The 21,560-nt window shown below is 37.6% G+C and overlaps 1 non-coding gene and 1 pseudogene across 1 annotated transcript; one reads left to right on the plus strand and one right to left on the minus strand.

Annotated features, from left to right (window-relative positions):
• Nucleotides 1–1,764: 1,764 nt before the first annotated feature.
• On the minus strand, nt 1,765–8,126 carry LOC121253339 (annotated as a pseudogene).
• Nucleotides 8,127–12,563: 4,437 nt separating this feature from the next.
• On the plus strand, nt 12,564–12,671 carry LOC121253779. The gene has a single exon (XR_005938498.1). It is a non-coding gene; the product is annotated as a small nucleolar RNA R71 (small nucleolar RNA).
• The last annotated feature ends 8,889 nt before the right edge of the window (nt 12,672–21,560 follow it).

Below are 21,560 nucleotides of genomic sequence, written 5' to 3' on the forward strand. Positions count from 1 at the left end.
GCGACATGGGGGATGATTGGGAGGTCATGTGGGTCGAGACAAAACAATTTCACTGGTGAGTGAGCGATATTTATGGCCTCAGTTGAAACGAGATGTAGGGAGGTTTGTGGTGTCATGTTTGTCAAGTGAAGAAGGGCCAATCACAAAACACGGGACTTTGTACGCCACTACCGGTACCCCCAAAACATTTGGGAAGATTTGAGCATGGACTTCAAGCTTGGGTTACCACGTACTCAAAGAGGTGTTGATTCTATTTTTGTAGTTGTAGATAGATTTTCCAAGATGGCACATTTTATCCATTGCCGAAAGACTTCGGACGCGTCAAGTATTGCTCACTTGTTCTTCAAATAAATTGTCTGCCTGCACGGTGTTCCTTGGACAATTACCTTGGACCGTGATACCAAGTTCCTTAGTCATTTTTGGATCACCTTGTGGAAGAAGTTTGGAACCTCTCTCAAGTATAGCAGTACCTGTCATCCACAAACGGACGGCCAAACCGAAGTGACCGACATGACGCTTCGCAACATGTTGTGTTGCATTTTTGGAGACAAGCCGAAGCAGTGGGATGCCAACCATCTTCAAGTTGAAATTGCCTTCAACAACATGAGTAATTGCTCGACTGGAATGAGCCCTTTTGAAATAGTCTATACTACACCTCCAAGGCATGCTCTTGATCTAGTTCCCCTTCCTAAAATGCCTGGGCTGAGCACGACAGCTGAAAATTTGGCAGAAAGAATTCAAGGCGTACTAGCGAAGGTGTGCAACAACCTGGAACAAGCTAACATGAAATACAAACTAGCTGCAGACAAGCATAGGCGAGCCAAGATATTCCAAGAAGGGGACTTGGTGATGGTTCATATGCGTAAGAATCATTTTCCCACAGGTACCTACAGCAAATTATAGGATAAGAAGTATGGTCCTTGCCACATTATGAAGAAAACTAATGACAACGCCTACGTTGTTGAGCTACCAGGAGATATGTCCATTTCCCCCACGTTCAACGTAGTTGACTTGTTCGAATATCATCCCCTTGATGAACAACTCTACGCGGACCCAAACTCTGAGGCGAGTTTCTTTCTAAGTGGAGGGGAATTGATGCAGGACGTAGTTTCAGTTCTAGCCATGCACCAAGACAACATCAGTGCCTAAAGTTGCGGCGTCAACTTGCCTTTTACATATCTCTGTTTTCACGCATGATCTACTTTGATTTGTTTCTTAATTTATTGTTTCCTTTCATAAATATTTCCTTTATCAAATGTCTACTTTCCTTAGTGATCACTTTATATATTCGGTTGTCATTGTAATAGAGAAGGAATGAAGATTTGGAATAAGAAGAGTTGGTGATTTATTTTCTGTCTGCAATTTGCGTCAACTTCGGAAGACAGCTCTTCCATAATTTTTTTTATTTTCTATTTCCGAGAGTACACTTGCCCTATTTTCTTTGTCTAACACGTCTTCCAGCACGCCAGTGCACTTCAGTACCTTAGACTAAACAAAACCAACAAATGAGCAAAATAGACGGAGCCGATGGTGAAACAATGGCAGGTGAGGGAAAAGATGATTATATTCTTCACAATACATTCAAATATCCAATATGGAAAAAATTCCCATATTACAATATGCAAGGTCTTGTATCCAGATGAGTTTGAAAACAGACCAAATGAACACACAAGAAAACTGCAAAATACATATGAAAAGAACAAGGAAAAAAGAAGAAGCTTGAACCATACCCAGCAACACATTAAAGATTGGATTTCAAGGCCATGATTATTTCAGTTGGATATAAAATTAATCATACCAAACAAATCGTTAAGCTAACCTAACAAAATGGATATTTCACATACCTATAATCTAAGGAAGAATGGGGCTAGACTTATCCAATGCCTCATCTTCCACCAGACAACTCAATAGCATCTTGGTTATAAACAGAATCTTCTCCCCAGTCAAATCTTCTTTGTAGTCTCACATACTCTTGCCTGCGAGTAACCTCAATATGCTGCCATTCTTCCCACCTCTCAACCAACCCCTCTCTTTCCAGCATTCATACCACCTCTGACATTGCAAGGCGTTCCTCTGGTGATGATTGGGTACAAAGCAATGCAACTTGAATCATCATTTCCACCTCTTGAATGTCGTAATTCTTACTTAAGTTGGGATCTACAATAACATCAAGTCCCTTCTCCCTCTCCAGCTTCTTGACCTTCACAAGAAGATAAATACAAAATCTATTGATTAGCATAAGTTATTCACCCAGAGAAAAAGAATGGGCAATAGCTAAACATGTATTGTCATGTCCAGCATCGAGTCTTTTCTCCCTTTGATGCAGAAAATTACTTGTTGACAATAATCAACTCAACCCTTGGCTAGAGTAAGCATGTAATTCCCCAATACAACTAAGGAATTAAGGAAATATTAAATAGTATGACAATATGAAGGAAGCATTTCTTCATAATGTTCATATACAGGAAAACACCAACTTAATTGTGAAGTACATATACAACAAAGTGAATGTGATGTCTTTAACTCCAAATTAAACGTTTAAGCATAGAAGTATATGCATTGAGATAAAGAAGATGTAGCATCCTTAATGGAAGTGATGGTACAAACGATTTTTGCAGGTCTCTTGGAGAAAGCAGAGAATTACTTGCATGAGTGCCATCTACTCTAGCTGTATATAGATTGCACTCGTGCAACTAATGGTTATACCCAAAATAATATCAGCTATCTATACAATTATATGATGCAAGAAAGAGAGCAAGACAAACATGCATGTAAAACCAGGACCTACATAACATGGTTGTCTTACATGGTCCAGCCATAAAACATCATCTTCTTCCTCCAAGCGTGAAAAGTCAATCGCCCTTTGGCCTGTCACTAGTTCTAAAAGCATGACCCGTTACCAAAAACATCAGTTCTTTTTAAGGACTTCCCAGTGGACAAGTAGGTGCTATGTGGCCCATTGTTCCACGAACTTGAGTTTTCACATTAGTTTTTCTAACATCAATCAATTTTGCCAGGCCAAAATCACCAACAACTGCTTCAAAATCTTCATCAAGTAACACATTCGTAGCCTTAACATCCCGATGAATAATTTTAGGAATGCAATGTTCATGAAGGTACTCTAGTCCACGAGCTGTCCTTAAAGCAACACGTTTTCTTGTAGGCAAAACTAAAACAGGCTCCCTAGGTTTAATGTCTGCACAGCACCAGTGCTCAAAATCAGTACGATACCATCACGAAGGCTCCCAGAATTAGTAATAGACTTGAGCTACGTGTCAATCAAACAAACTGCCTGGCGTTCGATCGAGCTGACTGTCGAGCGAACAATCTTCCTGGGATTCACTCGAGCGGAATGTTGAGCAAAGTTTAAGCCAAAGTTCGCTCGAGCCAAGGTTGAGCGGAATGGCATTTTCAACAAAAAATCAAACCACCATTCCAACAAATCTCCACCTTGGCTTGAATTCTATCAAGCCTGAACAAAAATGAATTCCACCAAATCGAATTTCACCATTCAACAACAAAGACATCAAAGATACCCACCAAAGATCGAAAAAACAAAACACCTCCACAACTCCCAAACGGGACACACAACGCCTATGTCTTGAAAACCCATTTCCACCCCAAAGTCCTCATCTCCATAGACAATTTGACCAAATCAAAAGCTTGGTCCTAATGAAGAGATTCAATCTTTTTACACAAAAGCAACGCACTACTATACAAATTGCTTACTTGAACGACGACTTCTGAATATACAAGAAGGCTAACAACAAATATTCTTTGCCAAAGTAAGAATACCACAATATCTACATGAGCATATCCTGAAGGTGGCCAACTACCTCCTTTATCTCTACTAGATGAAATTGTAGACTTGCTCTCACTATGCGCCGATGCCAAAATCAAAATCAAGCTACTTTCCAATAACATGATCTAGAGTACTGATTACGCCTAAAGAATAATGCGGTAGTTGTAGTACAGCTTTGGGGTGTCGATTCCACAGAGAGACAAATTAAAAGAATTGTAGAAAGAACAAAGAAACTTAAAGAAAGAGATTAGATTATTAATGAGAAAACAGATATTAATTTTAAATACAAATTAAAGTGAAACAAAGTGACTAACGGAAAAAATACTCAAGTTTGACAAACAGTAAAGCGTCGGAAATCTCTTGCACAAATATGGTATTTTAATTATTCTTAATTCATTAAATAACTCAATTGGGAACTCAATTCCTAATATTCCGAATCGGAAGATATAGATTTATAAACTAAGATCAAACCAAATGTAACTCTTTGAAAAATCATTCACCACTTTTAAAATATGTAAATTATTATCACTATTGAGAAAATCTAACGACGACAATATACTCAGGAAGCAATATTGCAGCAAAGAATTAAATCAATATAGAAAAATAATTGATCAACATAATCAAAGAGTCAATCCATTCAATAGAAAAAGCATGACTGAATCCATAAATAGAATAAATTCTATGATTATTTGGAGAAGAAAACATTAACGATGCATTGAGAATAATAAAACAAAATAGTTTTAGTAATTGAAAATCAAATATATAAATCAAGAATAAATTAAAAATACCATCTGATGTGCAAGCTCATCCCTAACCTTACTTGAGAATTTAGTTACCCATAAATATAATGGACAACAAAAATCTCAAGAGAAAAATAAAGCAAACAGTGGCCATGGAAATTAATTTTAGATCTTCCTCCTTCAAACTGAGCCGTCTCCCCTTCTTCTGCCATCCAAATTTTGTGCTAATGATATACTTAAATAAGGTAGGAAAGAAACCCTAATGCCTTCATATTCCCGCACACAAAATCGCATAAATTTTAGGACTCAACTTGGTAGTCACATATGCGCTTCAGGAGTTCGAATTTGGAAATCCTTATTAGGGTCAACTTTGTAGCCCTTTAAGATAGCTTTCCAACGCATCAAGAATCGCATCAATTTGATATCTGAACGAAAAGTTATGACTAAAATAATAAAGTGTGTCCATTCTATCTCCTAGCGCATTTTGGACTCTGATCCGAATTACTCTCAAACCTCATCATTATTCTTATTTGAAGAGTCCTACACTCCTTGAAACTTCTTAGGTTGTTCCAACGTCTTGCCCACTTGAAAGTCCTTTGAATTTGAATGGGTTTGGACTTGCTATTTTGTGGACTCTGAAATTAAACATAAAAATCTGCTTAGGAGTATCCCAAAGTAAATAGAAACTCAATTCAAGAATGCACATTAATTCTAATGATTTCTATTAACATTTTAGCATTTTAGTCCAGTAATAGGGTATTTAGAGTGTACTTTTGTACACTCATCACACCCTCCAACTTGCTTATTGCTAGTCCCTAGCAATTTCTATGCTAAAGAGATGAAAGAGATGAGAATCACTAAAAGGCCACTAATTCACATTTTCCAAATTCACATATAAAAAACAAACTAAGGAATCCAATAACCGATCAAGATCAATCCACTTATTGCAATTCACAGAGTGTGTGTGTGTGTGTTTTCCAAGCTATAACCATCTTACCACTAACCTTGACACATGCAACATCAAGAACATTTCAAGCAAAAGGTTCAACTCCATAACTCACGGGTATAATAGTGTTTCATGTAAGGGCTCTCTTTGTGGAGTTGACAAATGTTGTACACACAATCACATAGAGATTTAGGTAATTATGAACAACCAACAAGCAAGCATTGATCTTATGATAGGAACACTAACAAATGAGAATTCAACCATTCTTTCTAAAAGCTTACTTAGGATCAGAACGGTCAATACAAAAGGTTGTAACGTGGCTTAGGTTCGGGGCAATATGAAAAAAAATGAAAAATGATTCAAAAACTTCCAAGTACATACAAAGAGAATCTTATTAAATATCTCAGTAGACCACACTTCTCACTTGATGTACTCTTTAACCTTTCAAATCATGAAATAATGCCTCTTTTTCTTTTCTTTTTCTTTTCCCTTTTCTTTTTTTTTTCTTTTTTTTTCATCATTTTCTTTTTATAATTTGGTGATCAATTACATGTCACCTTGGTATTTTGCTATTTCTACCCAGCCTTAGTATTTTTGCCTTTGAAGCTCACTCACTTGAACACCTTGTAACTCGTGTTCTTCCTTTTTCTCTCTCTTTTTTTTATTCGTTTCAAAAAGAAGAATTCCACATCTAGTACACACTTGGAAGTAGCAAGGATAGAAAAAATTAGTGTATAAGCTATACTCCAATGTGGAGAGGCATGCATGTGGGCATATGAAAAGAAAATGTTACATGCATTTATTGGCTCAAAGTTGGCTATTAGGAGTCTATAATGGAAATGGTTAGCTTGAAAGGCTCAAACGTTGATCCTAAGTTGACCTTCGTCATATCTCAAGTATATCCACTATCTTACCACAAACCATGTAATGATATTCTCAAAAGAAGTGTCCAATTCAACATATCAATGAACGCTTATCACAATTTATTACATTTGTAGGCTCTCAATCCTCTCCAAAACTCACATTAACACTTAAGCAAAAGAGTTCTCTAGCTACATGTGTCAAACCACCATCTTACCACAAAGCTTGGATGAGTGTATTAAAAATTCAGTGAATGCCTCAGCAAAAAATAATTATGGTGGATTTGATGAATTCACAAAGATGGCTATGAATGAGAATGAGTACACGAGTGAAAACGATGACATGTGATGCAAAATTTAAAAAAAAAATTGACACATGAAAATATGCCACAGAGTTCTAACAAGCATTTTCAATACTGAATTTGCACCACCACCCCCTAACTTAAATGAACCATTGTCCTCAATGTTTAAGAATCAAATTTGAATGGGGAATAATTAAAAAGGGTAGAATACACCTGATGAGTGACGTGGGTAGCTCGCTAAGCACCAAAGATGGTAACCTGAAATGACAAAATGAAACTAACCTGCAAACAAAAACAAAGAAAACAATAGCAAACAAAAAGGAAAAGAAAGAAAATAAAAGAAAACAAAAATAAAAGAAAATAAATAAAGAAAAATATACCTGTGTGGTGTGGTCAAGATTGATAGATCGGATCCACAAGTGGAATGTCTTCCACTTCCGGAACTTGTCTATCAATTAATACTTTAAGGCGTTGACCATTTACTTTAAAGATCCGACCATCCTTAGGATCCTCTATTTCTACCGCCCCATTTGCAAAAACATTCTTCACAACAAAAGGGCCAGTCCTCCTAGACCTAAGTTTTTCTGGGTGCTTATGGAGTCTGGAATCATATAAGAACACTCAATTAGGGGTGTAAATTTAAACCGAAAAACCTGACTGGATTGAACCAGACCGGACCGGTTGGTCCGGAACCGGTTCCTATATTATGAAAACCAGCCGGAACCGGTCCGGTTTCGGTTCCGTAGTTTCCAGAACCAGACCGGTTGGAAAAAATATATATATAAAAATTAATTTTATATATTATACAAAATATTTATATATATATAAGTTTTATATATAATATATAATTATATATTAAATTTTTATATATAATATATAATTATATATCATATATAAAATAATTTCATATTATAATTTATAAATTATAACATAAAATGTTAATCTTAAATATGAACATTTGTAATTTGTTTGATCATTTGTTATTAATATAATTATATATAAGATAATATTATTCTAATTTATAAAATAAAAATTTAATTTTAAAGATGAAAATTTAATTGATCATATGCTTTAAACATAATATATATATATATTAAATTATTAATAATATTTTATCATAAGAAGTAACATTTTATTATATATTTTTTGACATTTTAACAAAATTAGAAAATCGGACAAGACTGAACCGGAAACCAGTTAAACCGGATGTACCGGTTCGGTCCTAGATTTTGTCCAAAATCGGACCGGACCAGACCGGTTATACCCCTACACTCGATCATTAGGCTTAAACGTTTTTCTCAAAATATTTTTATCATGAAACGCTTTCATTTTAGTCTTATAGATTCTAGAGTTCTCATAAGCATCATTTCTCAATTCCTTTAACTCAGTCAACTAAAATTTTCTAAACTTACCAGCTTCTCCCATGTCAAAATTGAAATGCTTGATAGCCTGATAAGCTCGATGCTCGACCTCCATAGGTAAGTGGCAAGGCTTTCAAAAAACAAGCCTATAAGGTGACATGCCTAAGGGATTTTTGAAAGTTGTACGGTAGGCCCAAAGCGCATCAATTAGTCTCAAAGACCAATTTTTGCGATCCAAGTTGACTGTTTTTTCTAAAATTTGCTTAATTTTCCTGTTTGCAAGTTCTACATGTGCACTTGTCTGGGGATGGTAGGCAGTAGAGATCTTATATACCATCCCATATTTTTTCATCAAAGCCTCAAAAGAACGGTTGTAAAAATGTGTACCCCGATCACTAATGATAGCACGTGGTGTACCAAATCGAGATAACACATTCTCTTTGAGAAATTTAATTACCGTTTTATTATCATTACTCCTGCAAGCTGCTACCTCTACCCATTTTGACACATAATCTACTGTCACAATAATATACTGGTATCCAAAAGAAGGAGAAAATGGTCTCATAAAATCAATGCCCCAACAATCAAAAATTTCAATCACCAAAATTGGGTTTAAGGGCATCATATTACGAATGGACATAACTCCTAACTTTTGACAGTTTTCACATGAGCAACAATAGATGTTTGCATCCTTAAACAAGGTGGGCCAATAAAATCCACACTGCAGAATTTTTACAGCAATTTTCTTCATTGAAAAGTGGCCCCCACAAGCTTGGGAGTGACAAAATTCCAAGACGCTAGCAATCTCTTCATCAGGGTTGCATCGCCTTAAAATTTGGTCAGGGTAGTATTTGAAAAGGAAAGGGTCATCCCAATAGAAATTACGTACCTCAGTCATGAACTTCCTCTTGTCCTGAGCATTCCATTCCACCGGTATCTCACCTGCAGCCAAATAATTCACAATGTGAGCAAACCATGGTAGAGAAGTAATAGAAAGTAAATGTTCATCGGGAAAATCATCCCTGATTGGCAGGTGGTCAGATGTGTCCTCAAATGTGAGCCTCGAGAGATGTTCAACCACTACGTTCTCCACTCATTTCTTGTTTTTGATGGTGATGTCAAATTCCTGCAAAAGTAAAATCCACCGTATCAGTCGCGCCTTAGCATCATTCTTTGTAAGAAGGTACTTAAGGGCTGCATGATCTGTGAAAATAATAATAGAAGAACCAATCAAGTAAGCACGAAACTTATCCAAAGCAAACACTACAGCTAGCAACTCTTTTTCAGTGGTGGAATAATTCATCTGAACACTATTTAGAGTTCTACTAGCATAATAAATAACAAAAGGCTTCCCCTCCCTTCGTTGTCCAAGAACAGCACCTATAGCAAAGTCATTAGCATCACACATGATCTCAAAAGGTAAAGTCCAATCAGGTGGCTGCATTAAGGGTGCTGAGGTAAGCTTGCCAATTAGCGTTTTAAAGACCTCTTGACAAGCTTGTGTCCACTCAAATAGGGCATCTTTAGCTAGGAGGTCACATAGTGGTCTAGATATGGTGGAAAAATTCTATATGAACCTCCTATAAAAGCCCGCATGTCCAAGAAAGGATCTCACATCCTTTACTGTCCTAGGTGTATGCAACTTAGAGATTAATTCAATCTTAGATTGATCAACCTCTATCCCCCTAGAAGAAATAATATGCCCTAAAACAATACTTGAAGGTACCATAAAGTGGCATTTCTCCCAATTCAAAACTAATTATTTCTCCTCACAACGAGTCAACACTCTCTCTAAATTCAATAAGCATGCATCAAAAGAAGATCCAAAAATAGTCAAGTCATCCATAAAAACTTCCATGCAATTTTCAACCATGTCACTAAAAATGCTCATCATGCGACGTTGAAAAGTAGTAGGTGCATTACACAATCCAAATGGCATTTTACGAAAAGCATAAGTACCAAATGGACAAGTGAAAGTGGTTTTCTCCTGGTCTTCTAATGCCATTTCAATTTGATAATAATTAGAATAACCATCCAAGAAATAATAGAAAGGATGACCAGCCACACGCTCAAGAATTTGATCAATAAAAGGGAGAGGAAAATGGTCTTTCAGATTAGTAGCATTCAATTTTCTATAATCAATGCACATCTGTCACCCAGTTACAAGTTTTGTAGGGACTAACTCTCCCAAGTCATTTTTCACCACAATAACACCTGACTTTTTAGGAACAATCTGTGTAGGACTTACCCATTTACTATCAGCAAAAGGATATATCATTCCTGCATCTAATAGTTTCAACACTTCATTTTTCACCACTTCTTTCATAGTAGGATTAAGCCTACGCTTGGGGTCTCTACGAGGGCTAGTTCCTTTCTCTAAATTAATTTTATGAGAACAGACCAGGGGACTAACACCCTTTATATCAGCAATGCTCCAGCCTAAGGCTGACTTATGCTCACTTAGGGTCCGAATTAATTTCTCATCTTGAGACTGAGACAATTCAGATGAGATAATAACAGGAAAAGTATCACCTGGACCAAGGAAAACATGCTTTAAAACCTTAGGCAGAGGCTTCAATTCAACTTTGGGTGCTTTCACACTTGAAGGAATTTGTTTTTCACCTTTCTCAGGCAACTCCTCAAACTTCGGTTGTCATGCCCGAGTGCCGTAATCCTGAGTTCTATAAAAAAATAACACAAATATCAACTACATCAGATGGATCACTGATAGAATCAAACTCAGAATTAACAAGAAAATACTCAAGGGGATCAAAATCATGAGCTATAGAAACTCCTCTATCCACGAGTGAGTCAATCATGTATGTCTGGTGGCTCCCATCATCATCTTCTAACTATTTTGCAATATGGAAGATATTCACCTCGAGAGTCATGTTTCCAAAAGATAACTTCATGAGCCCATTCCTGCAATTAATAAGAGTATTAGCAGTGGCAAGGAAAGGCCTATCTAAAATCAATGGAATTTTAGAAGTGGTATCAACAACAGAACTAGTGTCAAGGATTAGGAAATCAACAGGATAATAAAATTTGTCAATTTGAATTAGAACATCCTCTACCACACCCCGGGGTACTTTGACTGAACGGTCAGCCAATTTCAATACCACAGTGGTTGGTTTGATTTCTCCCAACCCCAACTACAAATAAATAGAATATGGCATTAGATTCACACTAGCTCCTAAATCTAGCAAAACTTGCCCAAACTCATGATTTCCAATGCTGCATGCAATGGTTGGACAACCAGGATCCTTGTACTTGGGAGGAATCCACTGCTCAATTAGAGCACTAACTTGCTCTGTCAGGAATGCTGTCTTCTTCACATGGTGCTTTCTCTTAACTGTACACAAATCCTTGAGAACTTTTGCATAAGTAGGAACTTGTTTAATCACATGCAATAGATGAAGATTGATTTTTACTTGCCTTAGATTCTTTAGAATTTCATTATTAGGATCCAAAGTTCGCTTGCTTGATTTTAAAGCTTGAGGGAATGGTACCTTAACAGGACTTTTTCTCACCTCAGGTTCCTTGGTCAGCTCGGCATCACTACTATCTTGATCCTTTTCCACATCCTCTGATTTGTTCGTTGTTGGGATGTGTAATGACTTATCACTTCTCGTCACAATGGCATTTTCATCCTTCAAATTCTCTTGTGCTATGTGTTGACCATGGGGTGCAGACTGAGCCTGAGAAGGAAACTTACCTCGCTCATTCACACTCAAGGAGCTCATCAATTTGGACACTTGGCTCTTTATCTCCTTATTTTCTTCAACAACATGCGTAATCAAAGATTCAAATTTTTTGTTAGTCTTACCCTGTGCCGCAATAAAAGCATGCAAAGTGTCTTCTAAAGGATTCCTAGAAGATGAAGGTGCATGATATGATGCAGGGTATGATCTAGGGGGTTGTGCAAGTGGTTGGTTTTCAGACTTCCAGCTTAAATTGTGGTGATTGCGCCACCCCGGATTATAGGTATTAGAATAAAGTGTAAAAGGCTTATTGTACATACCTAAGGCATTACATTATTCCTCATACATCCCTCTACTCTCAGCAAATGTGAGACACTCTTGGACAAGGTGATCTACCCCGCCACACACAAAACATGGTCTAAAAGACTCTGCATGATTAGCCACGTGTGTTGGCTTTAAGTCCTTAGTCTTTAACACATTTAGCACCCTAGTGAGCATCTCAACCTTAGCCTTTAGGCTATCCTCTCTAGTGAGCATCTCAACCTTAGCCTTCCTTAGCCTTTAGGCTATCCTGTCTAGTGAGCATCTCAACCTTAGCCTTTAGGCTATCCTCTTCCCTGATATGGTAAATTCCACCACTATTTGGGTTTCCTGTAGGTCATGACCTATTTGTGCTTTCGGTAGCACTAGGTCCAGTCCAAGTATGAGCTTTTTCAGCAAGCTCATTATGGTATTCTATGGCCTCATCAGAATCTTTATGTAAGAACTCACCATTACACATCATCTCCACAAATTGGCACTCTCTTGGTGTAAGTCCCTCATAAAAATAGTTCACTAAGCGCCAATTCTCATACCCATGGTGAGGACACATACTCAACAACTCCTTATATCTCTCCCAAGACTGATACAAAGTTTCACCGTCCTTCTGTGCAAAGGTGGAGATTTGCCTTTTTAAAACATTGGTCTTATGTTGGGAAAAGTATTTATTAAAGAAGACTTGAGTCATCTCATTCCATGACCCAATAGATCGGGGTCTCAGTGAGTATAGCCAACTCTTAGCTCTATCCTTCAAAGAGAAAGGAAAGAACTTAAGTCTCACAACGTCATCAGTTGCATTTTGACTATGAAAAGTCGCAACTATTTCTTCAAACTTCCTAATATGCACACATGAATTTTCATTTTCCAAGCCATGAAATGTAGGGAGTAACTGTATCATCCCTGTTTTAAAATCTAGTTGACGAGTATTAGCTGGAAACATGATGCATGATGGTGTGGCTGTACGTGTAGGGTGGAGGTAATCATGAAAAATTCTAATGTGCTGATCTTCGTGTTCACTCATTTCTTCGAGACTAGATGGATTGTCAAATAAAAGATTTAAAAAGCTTGATTCTGACTCTTCCACAGACCTATAAGCAAATCTACCCAAGGTGTCTTTATATCTGTGCATGCAAGGTAACAAAATACTAAAAACTAAAAATACAATGAAAGAAAAGAAAAAAAAATAATAATGCAATAAGCTAAAAGAGGGAACGAAGTTACCGCCTTTACAAATTGTTGAAATAAAAACCTATCTAGTAATTCTTCTACTATCTCCCCGGCAACGACGCCAAAATTTGATTACGCCCAAAGAATAATGTGGTAGTTGTATTACAGCTTTGGGTTGTCGATTCCACAAAGAGACAAATTAAAAGAATTGTAGAAAGAACAAAGAAACTTAAAGAAAGAGATTAAATTATTAATGAGAAAACAAAGATTAATTTTAAATGCAAATTAAAGTGAAACAAAGTGACTAACGGAAAAAGTACTCAAATTTGACAAACAGTAAAGCGTCGAGAATCCCTTGCACAAATATGGTATTTTAATTATTCTTAATTTATTGAATAACTCAATTGGGAACTTAATTCCTAATATTCCCAATCGGAAGGTATAGATTTATAAATCAAGAAGCGATTTATAAATCATTCACCACTTTTAAAATACGTAAATTATTATCATTGTTGAGAAAATCCAACGACAACAATATACTTAAGAAGCGATATTGCAGAAAAGAACTAAATCAATGTAGAAAAATATTTGATCAAACATAATCAAAGAGTCAATCCATTCAATAGTAAAAGTATGACTGAATCCATAAACAAAATAAATTCTATTATTATTTGGAGAAAAAATCATTAACGATGAATTGATAATGATAAAACAAAAGAGTTTTAGTAATTGAAAATCAAATACATAAATCAAGAATAAATTAAAAATATCATCTGATGTGCAAGTTCATCCCTAACCTTACCTGATAATTTAATTACCCATAAATATAATGAACAACAAAAATCTCAAGAGAAAAATAAAGCAAACGGTGGTCATGGAAATTAATTTTAGATCTTCCTCCTTCAAACTGAGCCGTCTCCCCTTCTTATGCCCTCCCAATTTCGTGCTAATGATGTGCTTAAATAGGGTAGGAAAGAAACCCTAATGTCTTCATATTCCGGCACACAAAATCACTTAAATTTTAGGACTCAACTTGGTAGCCACGTACGTACTTTAGGAGTTCGAATTTGTAAATCTTTATTAGAGACAACTTTGTAGCCATTTAAGATAGCTTTCCAACACATAAAGAATCATATCAATCCGATATCTGAACGAAAAGTTATGATTAAAATAATAAAGTATGTCCATTCTGTCTTCTAGCGCATTTTGGACTCTAATCCAAATTACTCTCAAACCTCATCATTATCCTTATTTGAAGAGTCCTACACTCCTTGAAACTTCTTAGGTGTTCCAACGTCATCTTGCCTACTTGAAATTCCTTTGAATTTGAAGGGGTTTAGATTTGCTCTTTTGTAGACTTTGAAATTAAACATAAAAATCTGTTTAGGAGTATCCCAAAGTAAATAGAAACTCAATTCAAGAATACACATTAATTCTAATGATTTCTATTAACATTTTGGCATTTTAGTCCAGTAATAGGGTATTTAGAGTGCACTTTCGTGCACTCATCAAGTACCACCTACACTCTATTGTGAAGCTCTCCTGGTAACTCCACCTTCTTGCCATAACCCTACTCTCATTTCCTGTGAAAACAACAATTGAAAAGCTGTGGAAGAAGAATGGTTCACCCAATAGCAAGCGGTGTTGACCGCTCCACCCAATCTTTAGGCAAGCCTAGCATACCACAAGCATACTGCGGGCTCTCACACAATAGTCCGATTCATTCCCTTCAGCTATCCATTTCCTGTGGAGTGGAGCCAACTATACGGTCTGAAAAACGCTCTACCTTCTTGTCTATAGATCAGTAGCATTCTCAAGTGCTTGAACACATTAAAAAATCACTCATTACTTTTAAAAAACAAGTCCAGCCTTTTCTTAAAATGGTCATCAAACAACATGAGTACAAACATGGCACCACCTTGCACAAGATGTACCACAAAAATCAGAACAAATAAATTGCAGTAACCCTGATTCTGCACTTCTTTACAAGAATACAATGCCAACACAAAAAAATAAGCATCCCTGTCTTATGATCACACAAAGCAAAAGTTGCCTACTCATAAATGACCACGTTCATTCATCCATATGGCCCAATCACATGTGCCATAAACAAGTAGTAACTGAATCTGGAACGTCTAAAGATGCAAACACACCAATTATTGTCTCTCCAAGAAGAAAATAAAGACCATATGTCTTCTTCCATGTTATTACCACCGAAGAGGCCTTGTAGACTCGAATGACTCCACCTTCAACTAAATACTAATAACCAAATGAGTGAAGAATGCCCAAAGATATAAAATTTTTCTTCAAAGATGGAATATGCCAAACGTTAGACAAAGTTTTAACGGTTTCATCATACATCTAAATCTTGACTGAACCGATCCTAACAATAAATATCACAAGCCATATCATTTCCAACTAAAACAGAATCACCGTTGATTGATTCGTAGGTAGTAAACCAATTTCTCCTGGGACACATATGAAACGTACAAACTAAATCCATGAACACTTATCACCAAAACAACCGCTAGAGCTGCTGACTGCTTGGATAATATCAGAGTTGTTAGACTGTTATTCAACGCTAACAACATTGGAGGAACTTTTACCTTCCTCCTTATTCTTCAATCTGGGACACTCGTTCTTGTAATGACCAAACATATGGCAGTAGTGACATTTAACATTTTTCTTGTCAAATTCAGAACTGTCATTGGAATTACCGCTATTTTTTCCGAACTTCATTCCCCAGATCTATTACCAGAAGAACATTTCACAAACAAGTCATTGGCTTGATTATTCGTGCCTTGTACACCCAAGTTTGTTTTTAACTCCTTATAATTCAAAACTAATTTTACACTTGCCAAGGAGATAGTATCTCTACCATATATCATCTAGTTCACAAAATTATCAAATGAAACTGGCAACAAACACAATAAAATTAAGGCTTGATCTTCATCATCAAGCTTAATATCAATATTCCTCATATCCATAATGATTTTATTAAATTCATCTAGATGATCAGAAATAGGAGTATCTTCCCTCATCCTGAGAGTGTATAATCGTTGCTTTAAATACAAACGGTTTGTGAGCCACTTCTTCATGTACAGACTCTCAAGTTTCTTCCAAAGACCAGCGACAGTCTCTTCATCAACGACCTCTCACAATACTCCATCCGATAGAGACAACAGAATAACATTATGTGCTTTCTCTTCATCTTTATTTGTCAGTGTGGAAGATTCATCCGACACTTTCTCATCCAAGACCTTTGCCAAGCCTTATTGTTACAGAGCCTTCATCTTGATGTGCCATAAGCTGAAACTATTCTGACCATCAATCTTCTCTACTTCAAACTTTGCCATAGCCATCCCTCAAGATCTTTTACAGAGCCTAACCAACTACAATGGGGACAAATCCCAGGTTATCACTCCTCAGGTAGGGTCGGTCCTCTAAAGTCAAATCCATCCTTTGCATCAAAGTATACAGTTCTGTGAAACAAAATTGCAAGTGGGAACACCACAATGAGATTTCGCAATCTCAACAAGTAAATCCACAAATCAACCACCAAGAAACAGAAAAATATTCCAAAAAAGATAACCACACACACAACAAGCATAAAAAGATATTCCAAAATTTACTTTTTCCTTTCCCTTTACTAGAAAAATTTGCAGATAACCCACTCACACCAAAATCACATTTTATACATAAAAAATATTCATTTTATTACAGTGTGCACCATGGTCTCCCCTAGGGACCATCCGCACACTCTGGCTCCTTTCATCACACCATGGGTAACGACCACACGTGTGACTTTGAACGAGCGATGTCTAGCTCGGTGCGTACTTGACCAAACATCCTCTAACTCCCACCAGCAGAGGGGCCACCGAGTCGTATCGAGAGCGTTACTTTCTCAACCGAGCCTGCTATCGCCCGGCAACAGCCCAGGGGACGTCACTCAGTTTTACACGCTTCGAGTGACCATAGGAGCTCCACCGAGATAATATCTCATCTCGACTTAGGGTGGTGATACACACGCACCCAAAGAATCCTCATTTTTGCTATAACACCACAATCACAATTTTCCAGTATCACAACACAACTAGAGAAACATAGCACAATTAATCAAATAATAGCAAGTAATTGACTTTAAGAATGCAGATGAATGACAGATAGTTATTGGATGGCATGGAATATTACAGGAAAATAACACACATAATGACACACATTCATCACATTTCAAAGTTTCACAATTTTTCACAATTATATGCGATTCCCAATGCTCCACCATGCTCTAGGCCGACATTCATCACTAACTACAACATTCCTATATCACAATGCTCCACAGGGCCCCTGGCCACTTTCCTTCACAACCAGACTGCATCAACATTAAGTGATAGTTTTTCACGTTAGTAATTCAAGGGTTGGTCTGGAAATTTGCTTGCTACGCAGAACGAAAATTCTGGATGATTGCACATGCTGCCTAAGAGATCCCGCAAGTGTACGAGAGTGAGCGTCGAAAGGTGGTTAAGCGCGAAGGTGGGTGGCGGCGCATGGCGGAGGTGAGTGTCTCACGGGTTGCAGAGAGAAAACCACGTGGATTGATGGAAAGGGGAGGTGACCACAGACTTGGGCGATGGCCAGAGAGGATGCATGGACCATGCCAACACGTGGAGTAGTTTTGGTAGCGGTGGGGAGAGGCATTGTAGGTCACGAGTGGTGGGCAAAGGAAGAAGAAGAAAAAGAATGGGGTTGTGCGACGCTGAGGGAGAAGAAGGGGAGGGGAAAAGAAAACTAGGGTTTTTTCACCCTCCCGTAGCCAAAACGACATAGTTTTGTGGGGTAAAGGGTTGGGTTTTTCAAACTCCAGTTGATGGGCTCAATGCACACGGGCTAGTCCTAAAATTCACCTCTTCACTCTAATAATTTAACCCACTGCCCATAATATAAAGGACCCACCTAACCAGTCAGCTTGGGTTCCATTTACACACATACACTTGAACAACTTGAGCAAGCTGGGCATCATTCATTACGAAGTCACACGCATGGTCTTACCTGTGACGTAACGAAAGGAGCCAGAGTATGCGGATGGTCCATTAGGGAGACCATGGTGTATACCTTAATTATCAAATGATGGTTTTTCAAAAGAAAATGTGATTTTGGGTGCTTGGTGTTTTTTGTGAAAATTTGGGAAGATACTAGTGTTGTATAATAATGCTAAATGTTAGAATTGTCTGAAATTTCCTATTTTGCATGATCCTATTTTTTTTCCATGCTTGTATTCTGAGTGTTAGTCTTGGTTTCACTTACTGGGATCTTGCAAAATCTCGCTGTGGTGTCCCCACCTGTGATTCCGTGAAGCGGAATCGTAGACTTTGATGTAGAAAACGGTAATGAGCATGGAGGCTTGGCTCCGCCTAAGGAGTGAAGATCTGGGGGCCCTTTTTCCCCTTGTTAAGTGTTGTTGGTTGGTTTAATTTTAAATTGGATGACCGGAGTTTGGAAGATCAGTGATTTATGGATTTTGTGTGGTGATGTATATAAATTTAAATTTTGGTGCTGATAGAATTCCTGACTGTCCTGTTATTTACCGTTGTGAATTAACTGTACACTATTCTATTGCATGCATGCACACACTTGCTTTCACAATGCATTAGGGGTATGTGATTTGAGCGGCCAACATCCCGACGTACTCTAAAACACAAGCATGCAGGCGGTCGAGTGCACCAAAAAAAACTTTAAAGTTGTGGATTTAGCTTATATGATTGAAAAAGTTTCATACAAACCCAACCTACTCTAATATTAGTGCTTTCTAGATTCATGAGCTTAAGTTTTTTCCGAGAAATTATTAGCTGCATGCAATATTTCTCAACACAAATGAATCCAAAACAATTAGAAATTTCATGAGAAATGCATGCATGCACATATGCATTGGTATAGGTAATAGAATCATGCGTCAGGCCAAGCTGATCACAAGCATGATCATCGATCTTAGACTTTTGCGCAACTTGACTTATCTTGTAAATTAAAAAGCCAGATATTGTTCAAAATGTTTATTTTCCGAGTACAATTAATGTTCGTACCGTAGAAGAAGTTTCTTACTAGCTCGATCTGTAACGTTACAAAAATGGCGGCTTAATTCAGTCCGTACTCTCATGAGATATTTATAATTAGATAAATATAATTAGGATAATGGTAAGGTGCATAATAAATGTACACTCTAAATACGTACGTTAGTGCAAATGATTTTTTTCTTCTATTTTTTTTCATCTTTAAGTATCTTTTAAACATTCTTAATTATTAAGAAAAAAAAATCATTAATTGTCACTTTCTTAACCATTAAAAAAATAAATATATATATGAATAGCTGCATTTGAGTTATATTAACATTTTCATATAATGAAGACTAGTTTTTCAACGATTGCTAATATAAACATGTTATTTTCTAATTGGCCTAAAAGAGTACGTACTTGCCGTATGCATAGATCAGACATGTCAACCGACATCTCATGATTTTCGTTGACAAAAACTGACAAGTCATTCATACATTTTTTTTTATAAAAATAGACTCGTTTCATTAATAAATCGAAGTTACAATTGTGACTTATCAATACATGGAAAATCTAGACTATAAGTCAGGGATTCCAGAAAAGCCGAGCGTGGCATTGGCAGAAGGCTTCTCAGTGACCCGTGATGGCCATGCGGAGACGAGATCCAGAACTTCCTTCCGCGCATGCGGGCTACGTTCCACTCCGATGGATGCCGGGTTCGGTGGTTTTGAAGATCGGCGACTGGGCATCGTGTCGGTGGGGCGCGTGTTGAAGGGCAATAGCTGGAAAAATCCGAATGGTGATCCTCCCTTATTTGGCCTGAAAAATACAAAAATAAACCAAAAACATACTACACAGAAAATAAGAGGAGAAGGAAGCGGAGGAAAAAAGTGAGAGGGGAGGGGGGGGGGAGGAGCCGAAGCTCCCACCCCCTTTTGTTAGATCTGAGTTTGGGAGAGTTTAGAGAGGAGAGAGGGTTTTTTTCTAGAGTGAAATGATTTATTTTGCCTTGAATAAGCTATTCCATGCATGGTAGTGTGAAATGATTTATTTCACCAGTCCTTCTACGTACAACTGTGGTGGGAAATTGCAGTGTAATCGCAAATTCATTTTTTTGTCAGAGATCCAGCAATGTCTATAGAAGCTCTGGCAATGGCAGGCATCGATTACAGAGAGTGCGGCAGCAAGATTGATCGAGAGTGGGATGAGAAGGCTGGCAGCTTGGAACAGCCACCACCGCATCTGCTGGCTGAAAAAAAAAGAGGCACTACAAGAAAAATGGGCTTTTGTGGCCATTTAATTGAGGTGAAAAGACTATTTGTGACCAAAACAGACTCATTTTGGTTGTAAATAGTCATTTCGCTGGAATTAAATGGCCACAAATAAGCAGTTTTCTTTTAGTGAGGAACATGACGTATTTGTTGCTAACAAAGAATATTGCATGAAAGCCATGATGCGCAAATGGGCAAAAGCTGTTGCTGCAATGGGACTTCAAGTCTTCAATTGCACTTTGAAAGGGAAGCTGTATTGACCGATGGGTGTAGCTGATCCATCATTTGATAAAGAGAAGTACGACATATACAAAAGGAATACATAAAAATAAACTCACAAACTGACATAGTTTCATGTAATCCATTAGATTTACTTTTGTATAATCTCTTTATGGTTAAAGTATTTCTTTTTGACAAATGATTGTGCATTTAATTTATGATTTTGGAGGACATACATTTTAAGACTCGATTTTTTACACCTACGAGATCAATTATATTTGTTATACAAAAACTCTAGGCGCAAACGGCTCGTGCAAGCGCCATGCAAACGACACTAACGTTGAAAATTGAAAATGACGTCGTTTTCAATCACCCCACATTTTCGCCGTTTGCCATTTCCCCATTTCCCCCCATTCCCCCATTTCTCCCTCCTTCTCTGTGTTTTGAACCCGATTCCCCCTTCCTCTCTGATTCCTTCCTCACCCCACCAGTTGAAGCCCACCGGTGCCCTTCCACTCTGATTCCTTCCTCTCTGTGTCGCGGCGCGGCGAAGCTCCAGCTCCAAAAGCCTTTTCCTTCCTTCCTCCCTCCCTCCTAACCCTAACCCAAACCCAGCCCATTTCCCTCATCCTGAAACCCTAGCCCTAACCCAGCTCATTTCCCTTCATCTTGAAACCCTAACCCTAACCAGCCCCTTTCCCTCATCCCGAAACCCTAGCCCTAACCCAGCCCATTTCCCTTCATCCTGAAACCCTAATCCTAGGAAGGTGATTAAGGAAGAAGGAAGAGTCGCCCCTGTCCAGTCCAGGTTGAAGGCAAGTACACATCATTT

Source organism: Juglans microcarpa x Juglans regia, chromosome 2S (assembly GCF_004785595.1).
Source record: "Juglans microcarpa x Juglans regia isolate MS1-56 chromosome 2S, Jm3101_v1.0, whole genome shotgun sequence".
In the NCBI taxonomy this organism is placed as follows: Eukaryota; Viridiplantae; Streptophyta; class Magnoliopsida; order Fagales; family Juglandaceae; genus Juglans; species Juglans microcarpa x Juglans regia.